The sequence below is a fragment of the Podarcis vaucheri genome (assembly GCF_965113315.1).
Source record: "Podarcis vaucheri genome assembly, chromosome: 7".
Classification (NCBI taxonomy): Eukaryota; Metazoa; Chordata; class Lepidosauria; order Squamata; family Lacertidae; genus Podarcis; species Podarcis vaucheri.
The window spans coordinates 15150812-15161993 of record NC_138765.1 but is presented as its reverse complement, the minus strand read 5'-3'; the positions used below and the strand labels follow the sequence as shown (position 1 = coordinate 15161993).

General features: G+C 46.8%; 1 long non-coding RNA gene across 1 annotated transcript; it reads right to left on the bottom strand.

Annotated features, from left to right (window-relative positions):
• Window positions 1–5826: 5826 nt before the first annotated feature.
• On the bottom strand, window positions 5827–8679 carry LOC309538108. The gene is made up of 3 exons (XR_014222115.1): window positions 8327–8679; window positions 6845–6931; window positions 5827–5919 (listed from the first exon to the last, which is right to left on the bottom strand). It is a non-coding gene; the product is annotated as an uncharacterized lncRNA (long non-coding RNA).
• Window positions 8680–11182: the final 2503 nt, after the last annotated feature.

The window sequence follows — 11182 nt, the reverse complement described above, 5'->3', positions numbered from 1 at the left end:
AAGCCTTCATGCACCATGAGTTGGGGCCCCTGCTGTACAAGAATTGTGTAGTCTTTTTGGATGACGTCTTAATCTATTTGGAGGATGAAAGGCAACACGTCAGAGACGTCAGGGAGGTGCTACAGAGACTGAAGAAACATCAGTTGTGGGTCAAGCTGGAAAAATGCCAATTCCACGCCAGAGAGGTCGAGTTCCTGGGATACAGGCTGTCAGACAAGGGACTGGCCATGGATCCGGGCAAGGTAAAGGCAGTGCTGGAATGGAAAGCCCCCCAAAACAGAAAGGATGTGCAAAGGTTCCTAGGCTTCAGCAACTTCTATAGGAAGTTCATAAGGAACTTCGCTCACTTGACAGCACCCATAACGGATTGTCTTAGTAGCAAAAAGAAGTTTGCGTGGACAGAGGGAGCGCAGCAATCCTTTGAAAGACTATAGAGGGGGTTTGCCTCGGAAGAACAGCTCCTGCACGTGGATCCGGAGAAGCCCATAAGGCTGGAGACGGATGCGTCCGACCGCACCATTGGAGAGGTCCTTTTGCAGCCCGGGGACAAGCAGAACTGGATGCCGTGTGCCTTTTTCTCAAGGAAGCTGAGCAAGTCAGAACAAAACTACACCGTGTATGACCGCGAGCTGCTTGCCATCTATGCGGCATTTCGGCAATGGAGACATCTATTGATAAGGGCGCGGCACAAGATCCAGGTCAGAATGGACCACAAGAACTTGGAATACTGGCGGACCGCACAAGTGCTCAACCAGAGACAGATGGTCCCAGGAGTTCACCAAGTTTTTCTTCAAGATCCGATATATGCCGGGAGAGGAAAACGTAAGAGCAGATGCTCTCTCCCAGAAACCGGAGTACATGGAAGGAGAGGGGCCCCCAGAGACCAGGCACGTGTTCCCCGAGGATAGGTGGGTGGGTGGGGGAGCGTTGGTTGGGAAACGGGAACTGGCAGGGCTCACCAGGCACAATGAGTTTGCTCAGGCGAAAATCAGGGAACTCAGGGACAGAAGGGAAGTCAATGGAGGGTTCGAGGAAAAGGAAGGGCTATTGTACTATAAGGGGGCGCTGTATGTACCGGGGGAGACTTTGAGGGGGAAGGTACTTAAACAACTCCACGACAACCCAACAGCTGGGCACTTTGGACAGCACAAGACCATGTTACTTGTCACCAGGCAGTTCTGGTGGCCAAAGGTGAGGGAAGACGTAAGAGAATATGTACATTGGTGCGACCGATGCCAGAGGGCAAAGAGGGAAAGGGCTGCCCCCGTGGGGTTACTGGAACCCTTACCCACACCGGAAAGGCCCTGGGAGCTGGTGTCCATTGATTTTATGACAGATCTGCCCAAGTTGAGGGGAAAGACAGTGGTCATGGTCGTAGTCGATCTACTGACAAAAATGTGCCATTTCGTAGCGTGCTCACATGCAGCAACGGCAGAGGAGACAGCCAGACTGTTTGTGGATCACATTTTCAGACAGCATGGGGCTCCCTTGAGGGTAATCTCGGGTCGCGGGAAACAATTTACTTCCCGGTTCTGGTGGAAACTCATGAGCTTGCTACAGGTCGAGGTGAGCTTCTCGACGGCGAGGCACCCGGAAACCAACGGACAAGCCGAAAGAGTGAACGGCGTACTCTAGCAATACCTACGCTGCTATGTCAGCGAGAGACAGAACGATTGGGTAGAGAAATTAGCTTTGGCTGAATTTGCGTACAATAACGCTGAACATGTGTCCACGGGAATGAGCCCTTTCATGGCCAATAACGGGTGTCACCCCAGGGCATTCCCGGGGCGTGGGGAGGAAGGATGGAGCATACCTGCGGCTGAGCAATTTGTGGAGGAAATGGTGGCCTTACACCAGCAACTCAGGCTGAACTTAGAGCGGGCCAAGGAAGTTTACAAGAGGCAGGCGGACAGGCACCGTCGGGAGGGGGAAGCTATACGGGTGGGAGACAGGGTGTGGTTGTCATCCCAAGGGTTGCCCCTAAAGGGAGGGTGCAAGAAGTTGCAGCCTAGGCAGCTGGGGCCTTTTGAGATAACGCAGCAGGTGAACCCAGTGGCATTTAAACTCAAGTTGCCTGACAGCATGAAGATACATCCGGTGTTCCACAGGTCCCTACTTTCACCATACAGGGAGGGGCGGGAATTCCCAGGATGGGAGCAAGGGGTCACCACCCACCTGTGGGTCGAAGAGAGGGAACACTGTAACGAAGCCACAGAAATACTCAATTCAAGGTGGCGAGGTCGCCAGGTAGAGTACTTGGTAGCCTGGGAGGGGGAACCCCGGTCGGAAAACACGTGGGTCCCAGCTGAATCAATCACTGACGAGTATCTGGTGGAAGAATTCCACAGTTTGTTCCCAGATAAGCCCAAACCTTTAGCTAGATTTTGGGAGGAAGAATTTGGACCCACAGACGACGAAGGGGACTTTGTGGGTTTTCCTGCCTCAGAAGAGGAGGGAGAGGAGGTGTCCGAGGGAGAAGAATCAGATGGGGAAGTTCAACCAGTGGGAAGAGATCCCAGCGGATGGGAGGCTGGTTTTGAATCCTCAGAAGAGGGTGATAGCTCCTTCAGGAGGTTCCCCACATCGTCGGCCAAGGAGAGAGAAGAGGTTGTGTCGGGAAAGGGTGCCGGGGGTGGGAGGGGTCCTGAGGAGGAGGTGGATGTCAGGGAACTGCCATCAGTGCCGGAGGGAGAGAGAGAGCTCCAGAGGGATCCCAGAGAGCATCACGGGATTGGGAGAGGTAGCCCATCTTCTGGGGAAGGCAACCAGCTCAGCTCCAGTGGAGAAGGGGGGCAGATGGGGGAATCTGAGAGGGAGTCACATGACTCCTTGCCTGGGACCAGTGGGGGGAGGAAGGGTCCTCCGCTGCCTACACCTTCCTTGCGCAGAAGGCTTCCGCACAGGGAAAGTAGGAAGCGACTGGGCGTGAAAGCACTTCTATGCTGGAAGAAGTTTAATAAACGCTCACTGACGGATTCTGCCAGCGATTGAGACAGCCACAGGTGAGTGGCTGTCCAGACAGAGAAGGTTCACTTAGGCAACCCAGCCAGGTGTTGGCACTGGCTTACGCACGGGCAACCCCTTGAACCACCACAGGTGATTTAGAAATGCTAAGATAAAAGTGATAACATATGGAAGTCAGGGAGGGGGACAGGAGGAAGTCAAAGATCAGTTAGAGCAAAGATATATGTGATGAAGAAATTATATTAGTTTGTTATAAAGGGGGGAAAAGAAAATACTAATAAGAAATATTATATTAAAAATATTAAAAAATAGAAGAATTCTTCAAATTTAATATAAACAAAGGAACTAATATGAAGACTGTCTGGAAGACAGGGAAAGCACCCATGCGAGGATTTTTCATCCACCAGAATGCAATTCAGAAGAAACTGAAATAAAAAGAAAGAATGGAAATACTAGAAGAGATGAAAAAAATAATAATAATGAAAAAGAAATAGCTAAGAACCCAAAGAACAAGATGTTAAGTCAAACTATTAAAATGCTTCAAACTCAGTTATCAGTTATCTTGAATCAGGAAACAGAATGGAAGATAAAAAATGTTAAAACAAAAAATCGGACTAGTGTTGGAAATGTAAAGAAGTGGCAGGAACAACATATGTTTGTTGGACCTGAAAAAATATGAGGGTGTTTTGGAAGGGAATTTATAAATAATTTAAAAAGATGTTTAAAAGCTCATTCCCTAAAAAGCCTGAAGATTCCTCTTAGGGATCATGGGGGATGAAATTCCAAGAAACTTTAAGAAAGTATTTACGTATGCCACCACAGCAGCAAGAGTCTTGATTGCCCAGAATTGGAAAATGGAGACCTTATCAACAAAGAGTTACTGGCTGATCGAATTGATGGAGTATTCAGAACTGGACAAGCAGACAGGTCAGATGAAAAGATCAAACAATACAAAAAATTAAAAATGATTGAAATATATTCAAACAGTATTTGAAAGACCATTATGGAGAATAATTTTTTTTTACCACTTTAGAGTATTCCAGTAAGAAAAGAAGAAGAAGAAAGTAAAACATAATGGAATTAGGTTATTGAATAAATGGCTGTGTTAGGAGGGGCAGTCAATTAAGTAAAACTGAGGACTGAGGCAAGAAGGGGAGGGAAGTCAAACGGAAATGGATTAAAAATGAATCAAATCAATCAATAAATATGTATTTTTGTTCTTTTTTCTTTCATTATGTTTTAAAAATATATGTTTAATTAGAGGAAAATCAAGTTGTTACAGTGTGATTTGATGAATGTATGTCTAAAGCAACCAATAAAAATGAATTACAAAAGAGAGAGACAGAGTAAAGTGAAGTGACCAATGGACCCAAGTCACAGCAGTCTGCTTTGCTCTCAGTGGAAAACATTGCAGGACTCAAGGGAAGAAGGCAACAAATTAAGGAGGAGGAGGAGACTGGGTAGTCTGTGTGGGCAGAACACAGTAGGAGGACAAGGAAAATGCTTGTCTGTTGCTGGGTTAGCCCTGCGAATGGAAGATGCAAGTGTGGAGGGGAACTGTTCATCCCATCTGAGTTAACAAGGACCAAGTAAGATGAACTAAGTGATGAAGCAAAATGTGCAAGCCCAAGGGGACTTTTTACAGGACAGATTATACACTACTAAGCAGCTGGCTGCAAGACGTGGCTTGTGGATATCCTTAATGGCATGCTGGACTTGTTCCAGATGTTGTAGGTTTGGTAGTCACCTTCTATGCAACCTTCTATTTCACCACTTTGTGCAGCAGAAGAATCATCGGGCTGGATTCTTAGAGGGAATGGGAGGTGAAGCCCCACCCTGTCAGATGGGATCCCTCTCAGGGATCTTGGAAGAATGCATTCCTTGTCCATACATCCAGCTCAGGGTTGCAGGGGACAGAGCACCCCTTGCCGGTGTCTACTTAAGGTTCACAGGATGCTCTTCATGCTGTTGATGGATGCTTATATTGGTCATCCCCAATAGTCTATCAGTCAGTAGACAGACTGGTTACATGCCCAGTGTCTGTGTCAAAGTTGTTTATCCCTGTAATCAGTAAAGTTGTGGGCTAATCTGAACCCAACACATGTCTCCTTGTGTTTATTCACTTGCTGCGTACCACATTGCTACATCAATGTGCCTGCACCAACGAAGAGTAGGCTCTGATTTGGTTGCTTTCTAAGCAGTTGGGAATTATCATTCAGTGAGGGATTGTCATTTAGGAGTTAAGGGGGAGCTATGAGACAAATGCCAGAAAAAGATGAGGCCTCAATATTTATGCACAGTTTGTTCACAGTAAGCAGCTGGTAAAAGTCAGGAGAAGGTTACCAGTGGCTCTGTGGATCTATAAGGCTTCCCTGGGTCGAAGTATGAGAGAATGAGAGAGGTGCCACACTCTGTTAGTTAATGATATGGAAATGGGCAATCTCAGTGGCTCCTTGCAGACTCTGGAATTCCATTGGAGAGAGAGAGAGTTTTCAACATAGAGAGGGATGGATGGGTTTCAACACGTGGTTTTCTTCTTTATTTTATTTTTTGCTTTTATTGTACCTCACTCAAGAATCTAGACTAGATCCCACCTTGTTGTCATTTTACAAGTGGATCTCAGCAGGTTTTTGGAGAATGACTGCTTTTACTGAAAGGGTTGGGGTTGTGTTGTTTTTATTGTAATTATTGGTACATTTTAAACAGATTTTTAATATAGGTTTAATTCTAATATTTAATTGTTGAAAAAGTTGAGTTCCTCAAGGATGGTGAGATCAGCATTCTGTTGTCACACTAGATACCCCAGAGACCAAAGGATGCAAACACACACTTAGAGTTAATATGACAGAAAGACTTCATACTCACTTAAATAGGTTTCAGTACGCTGAGCAAAGCAACTTCCTCCTTCGATAATACAAGCATGTCGATTGTTTTTTACACATTGCAGTGTTTTCACTGCAGAGAGGAGAGGAGAGGAAACATAAGTTGTTCAGTCTTTGAGAAACAGAATATTCCAAGCCAAACACAAGCAATGTTAATGGTCTCAGGATCCACATGTAGTGGTGGGTTAGAGGCTGCATGCACACCAACACACATCTCCCCCCTCCCCCCCCCATTCCTCATACAGGAACATCTCCAGACACAGAAATGGAAAGACACAAAGCCTTCTTCCCATTTGCTAGTATCTTTCCCCCTCACTCCAGGCCTAATTAGTAGCTGCCCAGCTGCATAAAGCTTCATCATAGGTCTTCAATCCCCCCCATGAACTCTGAGTATGCTCCATAAATCCATAATTTGATATTTTAATTCTGGCATAAATTTAAATACCCCAGTAACCAATTGGCACCTTCCTGTGCTTTGGTTTGCCTGCATCAATCTCACCTACAATGTCCTTTCCTTTCTTGGGAATTTCCCTATTTAAGTGAGTGAACACAACACAATATTCCCCTTTCCAAATCCTTTCTTTTGTAGCTGGGAGAAGATGGAAACCTGGTGGGGGCTGATGGCTCTGAAAATGGGATGGCGTCCGCTTAATCACATCCAAGGGATCAGGGTGGGGCAGCACTGATGATATAGACCAGCCTTCTCCCCTTCCTTTCCCCTCTGGGCTGGTGGGTGCTACTGGATGAAGGGTGGGGGCATTAGAGTTATCCCTGCAGATCAGGGAGATTGGTCACATCCACAGATCCTGGGCCCCTTTCCTGATTACAAGCATCCAACAAAGTGGCAGATCCCCCTGTATAAAGGGGGAGTCCACTGGAAGCCGCAGCCCCCACTGGAGGGGAGAAAGGCCACTGAGCTGGACTCCAACCCTGACAAATCCATGGCAATTGGGGATGCCACCCTGGCCAACTCCACTGCTGAGAATAAAATGCCTCACCTTTTGCCATGACCACCTCCTGCGTGCCTTCCACCTCTGGCACTTCCTGAGAAGCAAAACCGGTACTTACTTCCAAGGCATCCAAACCTGTTGAAATTAAATTAACAGCACCTTGGTTAGGATTTTGTGTTTCTTGCTTCTGCCAGCTGACAAGCACTTGAAGTTACAGCTACAGTAGGGCTGCCTTCTGCCTTCTCAGGGCCTCAAGGAACATCAATATAGTCCCCTAGTCTGACTCTTCCTCCACAGAACAGGAGGGGAACGGGATGCCTATGCATGCTCCTTCTGTGCTTTTCCTTTGCCCTTAGGGCCCACCTTAGCCTTGCCTTTACCTGGAGCCATGCTAAATGCACCCCACTCCCCAAAATAATCCTGAGGCTCAAAAAGGCTCTGCAAATGTAAAAATTGCACCTTGCCCCATTCCATAAGGAGATATAAGCACACTTTCTAAATGGACCCTCAGGACCCAACCACTAAACAAGACTCAATATCAGCTTTGTGGTTGAATGGGGAATTTAGAATCTGATCTCTCTCAGCTCCTGGGCTCAGTACACTAACCACCACACCACACTACCTACCAGGAAAATATCAAAACTGTTGCCTATCCACAGGAAAATGGATGGGGAGTTATGATGAAAACCCCTCCACCCCTCTCTATACCACTCCTCCAGCCCAGGGCCCACAACAGCAGGGGCCATATTCCATCCCCGGTCACTGCTAACTGGCTACTTCCACCTAGGGAGATTTCCCAAGAAAAGCTAATCCCCTACCAGGGATGGCCCTTGCACTGGTTCCCTGCTCTTGCAACCAGTGCTTTCAACTTGTGGTTAAAGGGAGGCACCAAGTTCTGCCTGACATTGGGGGTGCTCATTGTATGCACTTGAGAACACAAGTACAACATATTCAAGGAGGTTGCAAGGAGGCACAATGGGGCCCCTCAGGTTTGGGGAATTTTCAGCCCCATCATCACATACTTGGGGAGGCAGAGATGTTCCCAGCCCCATAGGGTTGGCGTCTACGGTTAGAGGTCTCTCAGTTCCTCAAAGTACCATTGATCTGTTGCCTCCAGCAAGAGCCAGTTATCTGCAGCAAGCAGCCTACTGCAGAGCTAAAGTTACTCCTCTCCTCTGCACTGGCCTCCTCATGAGTAAATGGAATAGTAAGGAGGACCAATCCCATTGCCTCTCTAGACAATTGGCTCTGCTGCTTTTATGTTCTCCTGCCAGCCCTCCTGCTCTGCTCTCCCTCATCCAGTCCTCTGATTAGCTAGACCTCCTCTCCTTCCTGCAGAGCTCTGTATGGCTGCAAGGGCGTAGGTAGCATCAACTGTGTTGGACTGGTCATGTTGTTTGGATGCCTGATTATTATCTTCCACACCAACTACTTTGCCTCTCCTGCTTCAAAAGGTGGCATATGGACACGACTAGCCCCTTGACTGAATGTTCTTGGAGAAAGAATTCAAGATCTCAGGCTCCTACTCACCTGGGCAAAGGATGACCAAGAGGAGACAAGTACTCAGGAAAGTCGTCATAGTGCTGAAGAGATCAAAGTGCTGAGAACAAACAAGCCGGTGAAGGATGGAGGATGAGCCTAGTTTGGAGGGTTTTATAGGCCAAGAAGGGAGCCTGAGGGTTCCAGGTGGAAAGAACTAGTCCAATAAGGGGGTGGGAAATGATGAAATTAGAGATTGCATGCTTTCCCAGACATGGTGCAATTTTATACTGGAACATAAAGCACAATGTGGAAATTGGATTAACTCTTTTTTGGAAACGGTATGAAATTCTGCCACCTGCAGTTTGCACTCCATCCCATTCTCAGGCTTAAGAAAGAGGTATTTTACTTAATTGAATCCTTTTTGAGAACCCCATTTAATTTCCCCAAATAACCCCCTAGTATATCCTACCTCAATTTCATCACAATGCTTCTGGGGAAATGATGTCCATGATCAGATACAGTGATCAGCAATTGGTAAATCACATCTATATTTTATTCACAGGAATCTGGTGATGCTGGAACATTACTGTATTTCTAGAACCAGCCAACAGGGTATGTTCAGTTTTGTAGTATTTCACCATTTTTCAAAATATATCCTCTAGAAATATTTGGAAGTGTGGTTCCTTGAAGCTGAATCAAATATTCTGTCCATAGTCCTCACAAAAATGCCACCCCCAGAATCCTCTAGGAAGGAATAATGGGGACTATACGAGAATGAATTCCATTACAGTGGATGCTCGGATCGCGAACGTGATCCATGCGGGAGGCCCGTTCCCAATCCGCAGCATTTGCAACCTGCAGCATCGGGATTCGGCTTTTCTGAGCATGCACAAAGAGTGATTCAGTGCTTCTGTGCATGCGTGAGCACCAAAACCCGGAATTAACCTGTTCCGGTACTTCCGGGTTCGGCGTGGTGTGCAACCCAAAAACGTGCAACACAAAGTGTCTGTAACCCGAGGTATGACTGTATATAGTTGTCTGCATCAACATTGTCATATCAAACTGTGATTTACAAATAATACAACACAGGTTGTTTTAGCTAAAGCTGAGCTTGCTGAGCTAGAAATGGATATTGATCAGGGAGAGGGAGTATGCTGACTTCCAGAGGTGGCTGGACTACAACGCTCATCGCCTCAAAAGCCAGACATTCCAACTAGGGTTGATGGGAATTGTCTGGAGCACACTATGTTGGCTACCCCTGTCTCCATAATCCATTTCATTCAAGAAAGCTTGAAATTAACCAAATCCATGAAGGATGAACGGCCGCACAGCCATATCTTTCAAAGCAGCTTTCAAAGAGTTGCTGGGGCAACCCAGAATGATGAGTTGGGTACAAATAATAAAATTATTTTTATTATAGAACCACACCTTCCCTTCTTCAAAAACATCAAAAACATCCTGGCCACTCAGAGTTTGCAGTCAAACACTCAGAGTTTGCAGGGCAGCGGCGCGCGCAATTATATTCATCTTTTAGATTTAGGGGAGCTAGTCTCAAACGTTTGTTGGGGGAGACCTAGGGTTCTTTTTTTTGTGGAGGAAGTTATTTGTCCTGTCTCCAAGCTTTTTATGATGGAGGACCTCTGTAGCCACCCCCAACGACACGATCTCAAGATGGAAGGGGAGGGAACAGCTGCAGTCGCCTGCGATTCCTGCGCAATGTTTGCCATCTTACCAAAGGTTGCAGGCAGCTTTACCTGCAGCAATTGCATGTTGATTGCCCTCTTAAAAGACAAAGTCCAGCAACTGGAGGAACATGTAGCTACGCTCCAAAGAATTAGAGAGCTGGAGCTCTTCTTGGAAGCAACAGAGCACACCGTCTTCACCAAGGAGGAGACAGGGGACTCCCCTGAGAAGGAGTCTAGTTCACCAACAGAGGAGCCAGATATTTGGAGAAACGTGACTCAAAGAAGTAGGAGGCCCAGGGTTCACTCTGATTGTTTAGAAATACACAATCGCTTTGAGGTCCTCTCCCCTAGCATGGAAGACGAAGAGCAGACTCCATTTGAGGATCTCTCCCTCATTACAGTCGATCAGGTAAATGAAGACGAGCAGCAAAGTCAGTCCTCAGGGAATGTGCAGGCGACCTTGGAACGGACAGCGCATGGAAGAACCCCGACCAAACCCAAGAGGAGGCGTGTAGTGGTGATAGGGGATTCCCTACTGAGGGGAACAGAAGCAGTGATCTGTGGGCCTGACAAGATGTCTCGGGAAGTGTGCTGTCTCCCCGGAGCTAAGATCCAAGATGTAACTGAACGACTGCAAGGAATCATAAAACCCACTGACAAATACCCCTTCCTCTTGGTTCATGTGGGAACCAATGACACTGCAATCAATAGCCTCCAGAAGATCAAAAGTGACTACGAGGCTCTCGGCAGGAAATTGAAGCAACTAAATGCACAAATTGTCATCTCATCTGTTCTCCCAGTTGAACGACGTGGCCCAGGGAGAGAGGGGAAAATAGTGGAAGTGAACAGCTGGCTTCGCAAATGGTGTAAACAGGAACGGTTTGGATTCTTAGATCACGGACTGCAGTTTCTTGAAGATGGACTTCTGGCAAGTGATGGGCTGCACCTCACAACGGTTGGGAGAAATGTTTTTACCAAAAATCTCAGAAACCTCATCAGGAGGGCTTTAAACTGACTAATGTGGGGGAGGGAGACAGTGCTCCTGAAGGTAGGAGTCTATCAATTAATGAAGATGATCATCCAAATGTCATAGACCAAATGGAGCAAACAGCACGCGGACCTAGTGGTGGGAGGAAAACATCCTTAAATAAGAGACACGGGGGAATGATTAATGGACTTCAATGTCTGTACACTAATGCGCAAAGCATGGGAAATAAAC